At 33.8% G+C, this 13545-nt stretch overlaps 1 protein-coding gene across 6 annotated transcripts in view; it reads right to left on the bottom strand.

Moving 5' to 3' along the window:
• IKZF2 (IKAROS family zinc finger 2) overlaps positions 1 to 13545 on the bottom strand; it is a 161449-nt gene that overhangs the window by 109158 nt on the left and 38746 nt on the right. The gene's annotated exons all lie outside the window — the stretch shown is intronic.

Raw genomic sequence — 13545 nt, 5'->3', positions numbered from 1 at the left:
CTTTGCTGCTTTAGATGCAATGAAGAGCCGGCTTTCATTTTCACTTTAGTTTCCTTTATAAAAATTATATCACTATCTGCACAAGCAGGTTAGTAACGTAAGTTCGTTTGGGATATGTTTATATTTTAATGTATAGCATTTAAGGTAATTGACAGTAAGCACACAGATGACTCTCCTTACGTTATGTCTTCTAAAGAAAGCATTGCTTCTCAAACCATCTGTGAAGGACCGCATTTTTTTAAAATTTCCAATTTGTCACAAATACCTTTGTATAACACAACAAAACTAAAATTTGAAAAAAAAGCAAGATCTGAACTTTTACTACTCTGTCAAATTTTTATAACAGTTTTAAACACTTATTCAAGTTCTATGTCTATCTCAAGGCAGACTGTTAACAAACCCTTCCCAGTCCACAGACTGCACATTAAGTAGGACTGTCACAGAGAATACTCGATGTTAGGAATGGTGGGTAGTGACTGGTTTGTAATAAAACAAACTAAAATTAAAAACTAAAAGTCCTTCTCTTATTGATGATGCTTCACTTACATGGATCTCAATTCAAATTAGATATCAATTAAAAAAAAACAGTAAAATAGTCAGGACACCATATTGAGCCCTTCATAAAAACCCTATATTTAATACACTATCTTAAAAGGCTATTGAACAAAGGAACTGGATTTTAACTTAATACTGTCTTAGTACTGAGCAGTATAGAATAACTTCTATATTGCAGAATACTCACTAAATAAATACGAAAAACAACCAATAAGAGTAATCTCACAAGTTCACATATAAATTATTAAATGAAGGTCCTCACACTAATCTAACTATAGTATATTTTGGAACACTTGGCAACTTTAACAGAACCCATTGCCACTCCACGTAGTATTAAAAATAAAAAGTGCTATGTACCTACATAAAGTTAAAGAGAAGTTCCTATAGTATAAAGCCAACAAAGTCAATAATACATTAAAACGTTTAGTTTTTCTTATAGAATATATAATGCTTATTATGTATTCTCTTTTCTCTTCTTTTATGGTTTCAACATAATCTCTTATCAGTTTTGGCACTAATACAAATAACCTAAAAATACAGATCGTACCTACACTGTTGAACTTTATTAGGGCTGACCTTTTATATATATATATCCCTTTATGATATAAATATATATATATATCTCCCTTTATTGATGAAACAAAATCTCCTATATCCCTATCCCTGAAAAGAGAAAAATAGAATAAAACAAAATGAGACAGAGAGAAAACATTCTTGTGTCTAAAATGATAAAGTTTGGTATATCAACAAATCACTTCCATGCCTTAAAAAAAGTCCCAGAAACTATGAAATGCTTTCATTGGTTGTTTAAAACACTACGTAGCGATTGGGAATGGATAGGAAGGTAAGGGGCAGTCTCTAAGCCAGTATTACTCATTATTTCTCCAATGCTAAAGAGTTTTTCTTCTTTCAGAGGTCAAACTAAAATTTTCCTCACCTAACGTAGTCCAGGAAAGGCATCAGAGATGAAATGGAATAGATACCTCACTCCAACACACCTTAAGAATGCCCTAGGAAAAGGACTTAGGATATATAAGCTCTCTTCACATTGAGGTTTTCCTGGTGACACTACCTACTATGAAGATGATTCCGAGATTAGAAAAACAAATTAGTTTCAAATGGAGAAAAGCCTCCCCTAGGCCCAAATTAAATTTATATTTCATTCCAAAAAGCAATGACTAAAAATGTTTAACATCCACAAATGAAAAGAACTTCAAGACCTCAACATATAAGGCCACGGTCATCTATCAAATGAATAACCCAGTGCCTTTCAGAGTACTTTTAATCAGTCTCTGTGTTCCATCATACATGAAAATACAGTACAGCTTGTTCCACGTTTGGTCCAAGATGCTAATGATAGCAGCTGTGGCAGTCAAGTCAGTAGCACGAATGATAGTACCTTCACACCTAAAGTGCAAAGGAACATTCTTACCACTTTATTCTCACTTTAGCTCTGTCTGAAGGACAGGAAATAATGTCATTCCTCCCTTAACAAATAAACCTACCATTTCAGACAACTGATCCGTGACCGGTTACTAGTATTCAAAACCGGCACTTAGAACAGTGTCACCACGCAAGCCAACAGGAAGTGATTCCCAGGCTGTAGGCTTGAATCTGCTACGTAGATTTTTCACTTTTTTGGTAAAACCAGGAAAGAAGCACACACGATACATATTTTCTAAGTTGTGGCAATTTGTAATATATTTTAGTTGGAATTTGTGAGTGGCATCTTTCAGATGGGACAGATGTGTAACCCCAGAAGTAATTGACTACTTTCTGTACCCAGGAAAGCCAAGACGTGGTACTGCTAGCAGTCGTCAAGGTATCTGTTTGCCCTTTTATCCGTCTGGAGCAAAGGTACTAAGCTCTTGAAGCATAAAGAGAAAGCAGAAAAAGACAAAATTTGCAGATTGAATTTTCAATACTGAATGAAAGGCACAGCGCCATACAGCACTTGGCCATTAAATGCAGTACAAACAAAAACAACCCAGAACAGTTCACAATTCACCAAGATGACTCTGGAGGTCGTTTTTGCACCTCTTCTTTATTTCTGACATACAAGCAACATGAAATTTTAAAAAGAAATAAGATGTCAATCTCAAGATTTCAATAACCAATTATTAGAAACTAACAAAAAGAATGCATAAAAACCCACAGCATGCAGCAAAAAGTTTTAATAAGACTATATATAATATTTAAATGAAGGAGGTCTCAGTTATATTGAATTTATAGAAAAATATACTGTTGATTTTACTAACAAAGAAATATTCCACTCTCTTCATCATATTCCCAGCTGTATGGAGCGGGGGGAGACAGTGGTTCCTCAGCATTACTCTGCTGCTCTAAACAGATGCATGAAGGCATCCAGGTGGAAGCAAGTGTGACAAACGGGGCAGCTGAAAACAGTTCCTTTTTACTCTAGAATATTGTGGGGTAGGCAGTAATGGGAAAATAAGAGAGGTAAGAGGGCATGAGGCAAGGGAATAATTGAGGGCTCAAGTCCATAGAGTGGTCACGGTAATGATGATAGAAACAATAACAGTAATAAGTGAGTGAGCTCCTATTCTGCTCCAAAGACTAGAAAGGAGGCTGAAATATACAAAGAATCTAACAATCTCAACAAATATAACTATTACCACCTCTCCTTACATAGGTACATCAACGAGGCTCAGAGATATTAACTTACTCACACGAGGTCAGTCAGTCAGTAGCTAGTTATTCTTTTGGGTCCATAATGATAGATTGTGACAAATGATGATAAATGAGAGACATGTATACATGTTTATCACAGCTAACAGAAACACTTGGATTTTAATCTATGTCTCTAAAGCCTGGACTGACAACTTAATAAAAAATAATCATAAAAGGCTAATCAAAAAATATTTTGTTAATACTTAAAAAAGATAACTGATTTATCAAATCAACAGACTAAAAAGGAAAGACAATACAAGTCTAGTGGGCACTTAATGAATGTACACTTAATGAAAGAATGAATGAATGAGTACAAAACGACAAAGAATAAACAGGCTGTTTTTTAAGGAAGGAATGGGAAATCTCCTTAACCTTTCTTATTGCTACCTTCATTCCCTGAAAGGAAATGTCTTCTTAAAATAAAATTACTTCTTGATCTTTAACAAATGTTTGTTTTATAAACTTTGGATAATTAGGGAAAATAAGAATGTAATACAATATTTGAAGAGAGCTTAAGAAGAGCCATTTTAAGGTGTATATAGATTTGCTAAAGATGTTGTTATAACTTGGAACAATTATCACAGAAATACACACTGTAAAATTCTTTATTAATCACAAATATAGTGATCATATTTATAAGGAAAAAGTTTAAATTACTTTGAATTTTCTAAAAACAAGAGTATATTTTGAACTGTACTGAAAAAAAGAAAGGCTAATTATGTCATATAAATGGCACATTCAGAAAACACATGTATTTTCTGCACCAAAATTGTGTTTCCTTTATTTTAATGCTCACACACCTCAGATTCTATTTGCAATAGAGATGAAATGGAAGAAAAAGAGAGTTAACTATTCCAGGCCCAGAGGTACTGCAAACCCTCAGAAAAACACGATCAGTGCAGTTAAAACAGAATCTGTTGGTCTCTGAGGCTACCACACCAGTGTTTTAAAGTTTTGTTTTGCTGTGGTTTTAAAGCTTAGTGTAATCTCTCCACCACTACCTCCAACGGACAAAAAACCAAGAGTTAAAACTCGAACACAATAGCAAACCACAGGGCAGAGACAAGGCGCGCTCAGCCCATTCCTTGACAAACTTGTTGCCAGCCCCGTCTGCACCATCCTCACGCCTGTTCCTCTGGCCCGGAGCCAAGAGTATCATTTTACTCGGAGTGAAGAAAAAGAGTTTCATTCTTCCAATCTTGTACTCCTTTCACCCCGACCTTGTAATCTTGTTTTTCCACATTTTCTAACTATTCAAACAAAAGCCTTCCCCCCTAAAATATTCATAAAGGATAGGGAAAAGAGGAGAATGGGAAGGAGGTGTTCTCTGTATAGATAGTACTCGCAGTGCTGGGCACTGCTTTAAACACTGATAAACACGAGCTCGGGAGCAGGGACTCTGCTTTGCACCCAGTGAATTCAGGTAATGTATCCATTGTTCCACACTGCTATGGTCTGGTGACAGGAACCCCAACTAGAACTAGCTTGCCCTGCACTTTCCTTTGCATTGAGATGCCAGCTTTGATAAGGTCACACCTTAAAAGATCCCCATAGCGTGCAACACACAGCAATAAAGCCTTCAGCCATTCCCATACTCAGATAAGACAGTAAAAAGAAGAGGAAATCAGAACAACATTCACGTATACAAGCAGATTTACACAGCCAACCCATCTGTAACTACAGCTATCCGGATCCCTCTTCACGCCAGGGACCTGAGTGGAGCCGACAACAAAAGTCATGGCGAGATTCCACCCTCCTCCCTCCCTGCTGCAATCCCAGAATTTTCTCAGAGGAGCTCACTGCTTTCCCTCACTGGTCTCCTTGGAGGAGGATCCAAAAGAATTCCTTCAGCGCTCTATTTCTTTCAATTCCAGTGACTCCCTGAAAGGTCCAATTCCTGACCCTTGATTCCCCTGAACCTCCCAAAAGATCTCTCTCCTACTGCAGAGCCTCTCCCAAGAGCTACCCATAGAAACCAATTCCCCTGGCTGCCTTCTCTCCTGGTCATTCCCCAAAGATCCAGTCCTCTCCCCCGCTGTTTTCCTTTCCAACTGCTCCCAAAAGAACCTGACATCACTATTAGTGAAAATACACAGGAGGGTTGGGAAGGAGGGGTGAGAATACCACCATAGTGAAAGAAAAGACACACAGAGACAGACACACACACACACATACACACACATGATGAAGGAATGATATTCTAATTCCTGAACTGGTTTTTCTCTTATGTGAAAGTTTTGTTTATGCACAATACATCATATTACCTCTGAAACACTCAGACTTTCCCAAATCACTTGATGCAATTATTTTATCTAAAACATTTAAAGAAGCGCAATATATGTGTGTGTGTGTATACATACATTTCCTTAACAAAAGCAAGACAACTTACAGAAAGCTCACCAACTTATAAAATTGTGACTCAAATCAAAAGACTGAAGTTGCAAAGATTCTTTTTTATCTCCTATCAAACACTGGAAATCAGAATTCTGGGAAAAAAAATACTCCTGCAGCAAAAACTATTGATAGATTGGCATCATGCTCAAAATCTCTGCTGTGAGAATGCTATGGAGTAGCTTACAGTTTAACAAAACTCTATCAGAAACTCTTTATTTCATTGTAATGTTTGCGTTAAGATTTAAGAGTTTTAAAACAACTTCTTTTACACTATTTAATTTTTGTCTACTTCATATAATAAAACATCTCTGAGGCAAAAGATAAATGTATATTCTGTTTGAGAACATTTTCTTCAATTTATATATTTTTATAACCAGAAATACAGTGATTCTATTTTTCCTTTTAAGACACAAATTTACCTAAACTTATTTTATTTAAATTGTTAAACTTCATAATTGGCTACTTCTCTAAAAAAAAAAAAAAAAGAGCATTACTATAATGACTGAAAATAATGAATCAAATAATTAGTATTTAAATATTTTTAACATCAATCCTCTTTTTTATTTCTTATGTAGTTTCTAAAAAAAAAATAATTTATGGAAAGAGGGGACCAAACTCTTTTCCTGTTTAATTTAGGACATCCTTGCTTTTTCTACATGAAAAGATAGTCTAACTACTTTTAAGAAAAAATGTTTGTTTATAGTAGGTTTTCCATTCTGATACCAAATATCTAAAAGCCCTTTTCCACTTGGAAAATCTAAAAGCAAAGTATCTCAAATCTCACTCTCATACATCTCACTCATATTTAGTACTATGATGAACACATTGAATAATGCATGTGGGGCTGGCCCCGTGGCCTAATGGTTAAGTTTGGCGCACTCTGCTTCGGTGGCCTGGGTTTGGTTCCTGGGCATAGACCTACACCACTCATCGGTGGCCATGCTGTGGTAGTGATCCACATGCAAAGTACAGGAAGACTGGCACAGATGTTAGCTCAGGGTGATCTTCCTCAACAAGAACAACAACAAAAACCTCTAAACAATGCATGTATTTAATATGTAATAGTTAGACAACAGCGCTGAAAAGTAAAAAGATTTTTCACAATTACAATGTAATTTTCATTCAAAATATCTCTATCATTGCACTCATCAAGTCATCACATGGTAAAGAATAGATACATCAAGCTGTTGGTTAATGGAGAAGAAATCACGTATTTAGAAATTAATTATATCATATGGGGGACCAAATTAGCCTGCCCAGATTCAGAAACAACACTTAGGGTTCCCCTGGATACATTTGGAAAGAGGCCATCACAAAGCAATTGGACTGTTAACAAAAGATAATCAAAATAACGGTCCTCTGAACACACTTAGTAACCCCTTGCTCTGGAGAACTTGAAGTCTTAGCAAGGCAGATAAACAAAGAATTACTTCTTACTTGAGCAAAATTTATTACATGTATTTCAAGAAAGACATGATAATTATAAGATCTCATGACTAGCTTTAAGGTTGTAGCTTTTGAGGGAGGGGAATCTTTGAACCCCAGGCAAATTGAACTCCTCATTTTAAGTATGTGTGCATAGAAGCATTTTTCCAGTTTCCATTAGAATCTCAAAATCCTAACTGTAGAATTGTCTCTAACTATTTCTCTCACTACAGAAAAGAGCAGATTTGGTCATCTGCAGTGAGAACTTGACTAGAACTTAATAGGCAAGGCAGGTGAATTGTGGGTCGAGTTCAGTTATTGAGAGAACTATGTTCCTCTTTCGGGTACCAGAGTTTTCAGGGAAAATTTGGATAATTTGCCCTGAGATATATGTATACATACATATATCTTTCTCAGGAATACTTATGGGAGGAAACAAAACAATTAAACATAAATCACACATATATATTTCTATACTCCTTGGAGAGATATCACAACAATCCTAGACTTTTCTTGATAATATTTCAGAGAATTTTCTAAAATAACTGGAACACAGTAGAGCATAATACATGCTGAATTGGAAGTCAAAAGACTTGAAGTTTATTTATTTACTAACACTGTAGCTTTGGACAATTCACAAATTTTTCTGTGTCTCAGTATTCACATCTCTAAAATGAAGGGCGTTGAAATATCTCTCAAAAGCTATGATAAAATGAAATGAAAAGCATCAGGGGCATGATCTTAAACTAGGCAAAAGGTAACACAAAGACAACAGGGACACCAAATTGAATTGTCAGGAGGATGGAGTGAAAATAAATTGAGGGAAAATGATTGAAATTACTAAACAGAAACCCACAAGATATCCTTTCAGTATTTAGCTCGCTGAATAGTCCCCAAAGTATTCAAAATGGGTGTTACATCTTAAGTCAAGAAGAATAACACTAGCTGTTAAGAAATGAAATAATGAAGACTATATAAGATATAGAATTATTTCATTGGAAAGGTTTTTTTTCTTTAAGTGAGCAGAAGTATGACAGAACTTTACACATTTCTTTTAAATTTCTCCTGCATTTACATTAAAGTTATTTTAAAATAACTTTCATTACATTAGCTTAATATGCTACTTTTACCATCCCCAATGTCCTATGATCTGTGTTTGGTCTCCATAAGCAGATTAACACACATGAAAAGACAGAGGGATCACCTTCTAAAACATCTTGAGTGTGGCCCACAATTTCAGAGAGCTGAGCTACATGCTGGGCTACTGAACTGATGTGACCTGAGATCTGATCCTACTGCAGCGGACATCAGGCTACAGTGGTAGTGTTACTTTACCAAAATAAACCCCTCCTCAATACGAAAATGTGCCAAGAGTGCTCCCAGGTGCCAACTTCTACTCTTCTGGAAGAAGGTTCCACTAACAAAGTTAATATAGCTTTGAACTGTTTTTCTTTAGGAGGTACACACATTTAGATTCTACTCAGCCTGAAACCAACTCTTAAAGTATATGTAAAAACACTGCTTTTTCATGTATATAAAAGCAATACATGTTCATTGTAGAAAATTTGGAAATCTAGAAAAGAATATAGAACAAACAAATACCACAATTCCAACACTCAAAGATGACCACTATTAACATTTGATGTATAGTCTTCCTATCTTTATGAAATAGACATACATTTATACATAGTGAGTTTTTGTTTAAAAATTTGAGATCCTACTAAATAAACCTCTGCAACCTTTTAAATTTATATATTTTGAAAAATTCTTATGGCATAATTACCTTTATAACACATGGTTTTTAATAGCTGCATCTTATCCTATCCAGTGGATATGCCATTTTTTAAAACAATCAACCATTATTTAAAATATTTCAAAGAATTTAAAGGTAACAGTTAATTCTCCATATTAAATATTCAATTTGAAGAGATTATTTTAAAACTGAATTTAACACTTGATCCTATCAAAATCTCAGTAAGTGAAAAATACAAGTAGACACAAACTTATAGCAGTGACAATTTCGTAATCAACTCTCCCTTTATTTTATTCAAATCAATCAAATATTATAGGTAGTGGCAAACTGTGCATCTTGTCTTGCTAACATTCATCTTGGAATGGGCTGCATATCATGATTAACATAACCAAAGGAATAATAAATGCTTATATTCAGTATCTATAATGCTAATGTTTTTTAAAGGCATTCACTATAATCTTCACCACAACCCTATGAAGTAAGTATTGGTATCTTTTTTACAAATTAAGAAACCAACTTTCTGAAAGGTTAAATAATTCACACAGCTAATACATAAATTCTACCCAAACGTAAGAGGTAGCTTGAATCCCATATTGAACAGATATTTGATGTTCTCATTGATATTTACGTCCTGTACATTTGTATTTATTAACTACATTTTAAATGAGTTTTAATGTATTTTATATGTTTTGTAATGAAAACAAACTCCTAGCACTACCATTATTACCACCACGTTACAGCATGGCAATTTGACAATGTTATACTTCAAGGAGATAAGCATAAGCAAGGTAAAATATGGACAGACGTTTTTAATAATATTATAGTTTTCACAGTTGCATAACATTGCATAACATTCTTATATAACAATGTCCAGTAATTTTTAAGATGATTTCAGTCCTGGTTTTTGTTCAATCAGTTTTTTTTAACTGCCACTTATACACATTTTTGAATAATAATTGCTTGATGATATTCAAGTATAAGAAACCAAGACATAATACGCAATTGAAATGATTAAATGTATACAAGAAATAAAACTATCAACAAATAATTTGAGTGTGAGGAACTTGCCTGTAAGCTGGATGCAGGGAAAGCAAATTATTGGTTTAGGCTAGTCTCTTATAGTTCCACTTGCAAGGAACTATGGGGCTGACATGTTTAGTCTTACTCCATAGGAAAATTATGTTCCCAACAAACTAACATTGAGTGGTGTGGTTCATTTGCTATTTTTAGTGTTTATCTTTTCTTTCTTTTTTGTTGTGGAATAGATATATATTTGCATGGTTCAAAAAATTTTTAAAGCTATATAGTGAAAAATCTTGCTTTAAAAAAATATATAGTGGGGGCCAGCCTGGTGTCATAGTGGTTAAGTTCACGTACTCCGCTTCAGTGGCCCGGGGTTCACAGGTTTGAATCCCAGGCACGGACATATGCACCACTCATCAAGCCATGTGTGGCGGCATCCCATGTACAAAATAGAGGAAGATGGGCACGGATGTTAGCTCAGGGCTACTCTTCCTCAGCAAAGAGAGGAGGATTGGCAACAGATGTTAGCTCAGAGTCCATCTTCCTGACCAAAAAAAATTAAAAAAAGGTATATAGTGAAGAGTCTTGCTTCCATCCCAGTCTCCTATCTGCTCAGCTCTCAACCCTCTACCTACCTACCCGCAAAACAAATAACCAGTTTACTGCTTTCTTGTATATCTTTTCAGATATTTTTCATATAACTGCCAGCAATTTTTCTTTATTTTGCACAAATGTAGCTAATTTTATTCTGCCCTTGCTTTTTTTTTTTTAACTTAGCAATATATTTTGGAAATCTTTCCATATTCATAAGATTCCTCATTTTTGTACACCAATGTAATATTCCATTATTGATGTACCTAATTTATTTAACCAGTCCTCTACTGATCGACATTATCTGCAAAATGTTTCCCAACTTTGCCATTAAAAACAATGCTGCAATGAATAAATCCGTACATGTAACATTTTACAAATATATTGTAAAATAAATTTGTAGAAATAGGAATACTAAATCAAAGCTTATATGCATTTGTTCCAGTTTACATTTATACCAACATATACTCCCACCAACAATGTATAAAGTCCTTGTTTCCTTGTAGCCTTGCCAACAGAGTATGCTGTTACTCTAACACACATTTGGATTTTTGCTAACGTATTGGATTAAAAATGTTGTCAGTATAATTTTAGATTTCTTCTTTTTTGAATGAAGTTAAGAAACTCTTTATATCTGTAAAAGCCAATGGTATTTTTCTGTGAACTATGTGTTAGGATAATTTAACCAGATTTCCACTGGGTTGTCTTTGTCAATTATTAGGAGCTGTTTCGTATTAGGGAGATCAGATCTTTATTCATAATGAGTTGCGGTTTTTACCTCCAACTTGTTAAATATCTTTTGGTTTTGTTGATTTTTTTTTTTGCCATGGAGGAATTTTATAAGTTTTTATAAATTCAAATATATTAAAATCTTTTTTTAAATTGACTTTTGGATTTTGAATTTTTTTAAAAAGACCTTCTCCATACTAAGACCATAAGAAATTCATATTTTCTTCTACTACTTTTATGGTTTCACCTTTCACATTTAAATCTTTGTTCCAATTTGGAGTTTATCCTGATGTTCAGTATGAGATATAGATGATGTTGAGCCTACTTGTCAAAGAATATAGTATTGAGATACTATATTCTATTATACATATTCTTATAATATGTATACTATACATATACTATATACTATATGTATATATGTATACATATATACTTATAATATGTATACTATACAAATATCATAATGTGTATACATATTCTTATAACATATTCTTTATGTATACAGAATATACAGTATTCTTTAATATAAGTATAATGCAATTAAATGAAGCTTGTATATTAATTTTGAACTTCCAATTACTGAGTTATTGTTTGTGATCATTTTTCAACTGATTCTCTGAGGTCTGTGAGTATAAAATCTTATCATCTGTAAACAGCAATTGTTTTATCTCTTCCTTTCTAATTTTTATACCCTATTTTCTTTCTTTTATCAAACTGCATTGGCAGTTTCCTCCAGCACAATATTAAATAACAGTGATAAAAGTCAACTAAATTTTTTCTTGTTTCTGATGTTAGTGAGCATGCCTCATGGGTGTTCCTATCAATCACACTGGCTTTTGGGCTGATATAAATATATTTTATCACATTGAAGAAGTCTCCTTTTAATCCTATTTTATTGAGTGGGAAGAACGGTTGTTAATTTTTGCCCTATGTCTTTTGAGTGTCTATAGAGATACTCATATGAATTTTTCTCCTTGGTTTAATATGATAAACATTAGCAGATTTCCTACTATTGAACCATCCTTGCATTGCTGAAATAAACCCCACTTGTTGATAATGTATTATTACTTTAATGGAACCTAGATTGTTTGTTAACTTATTTTTTAGGAATTGCCACTTACTTTAGACTGAATATTATTTGACAGTATTAAAGTATAAGAAGCCATGTCTTAAAGAAATGAAAAATTACCAACCAGAACGATTTGGGGAGGAAGACTCGAATTTAGGTTGGGTAGATATAAATTAATTTATTATATTGGATATTACAGGTCCATTGGTTAAGAACTGCATGACTAACATTTTCATTCCTACTCCATAGGGAAATTATATGCTCAGCAGAAGTCTTTTATCTATCTATCACTCTGTGTGAGTTTTTTATTCAATAATATATTGATTCAACTTAATCCTCACTGAACATCTACAATTTTTAAGGCACAGAGTGGCTCCATAACGTAGTTCAGTGGCCTGCAAGCGTTTTTTGATGTAGATACACAATAAAAAATACATTTTTTATTGTAAATCAGTATATATGTATATCTATGTGTCTAAACATATATGCATATGTTTATGAGAAATGGTTTCGCAAAACAGTACTTACACTTACTATACATAATGTACACTTACTACACACAATGATATCTTATATTCTATTTTTTTTTTATTCCATGCCATTTTTATTAAAGTGCTAGTTGCAACACACGATACTCATTTTCCAACTCATGATAAATTGCAATCTGCAGTTTTGGAAATATTGCCATACTAGCTAACAACAAGGGTTCCAGAGCAGACAACCGAGGTTTGAATCACAGCTCTACCTCTTAATGACTTAATGTACCCCCACGTCCCATCTATGCGACGAGGGCAACAGCGTCTACATCATAGGGTTTTACAAAGATTAAATGAGTTAATACTTCTAAATACATGTTTTAAGAATATATTTGACTAGTTTGATAAACTATTTCCCTTGATCCTACAGCTGACAAAAGAAAAGAGAAACTGAGGAAAAGTCATTAAAAATAAAGACTTTCTATCATCTATTAGAAGTAATCATGAGCGTGCCAATAGGTTCTAGATGCTTCATCTGGACTGCGTCTTCCTTTCCAAGGCCTTGGAGATAATTAATAAATATTTGCTGAATTAAATAAGCATTAAGGTCTCCCATTTATTCTCCCTTTTTAGACAGATTCAAGTAAGTCCTTTTAAGGGCTTTATGAAACCGATAAACATGCTATGAAATTATAACTTACCAGTACATTATAAAGAAGTTACAACACATTATGACTCTTAATTATATACTTTTTAACTATTCCACAGTAACATACAAATATCTTTGGTAGATGTAGTCTTATGCTCCAGCTTCTCAAATCTGTTAACTTGATAAAGAA

This window comes from Ceratotherium simum, chromosome 37, assembly GCF_057802395.1.
Source record: "Ceratotherium simum simum isolate JZ-2026a chromosome 37, ASM5780239v1, whole genome shotgun sequence".
Lineage (NCBI taxonomy): Eukaryota > Metazoa > Chordata > Mammalia > Perissodactyla > Rhinocerotidae > Ceratotherium > Ceratotherium simum.
Note: the sequence above shows the minus strand (reverse complement) of the source record. Positions and strands in the feature narration are given on the sequence as shown.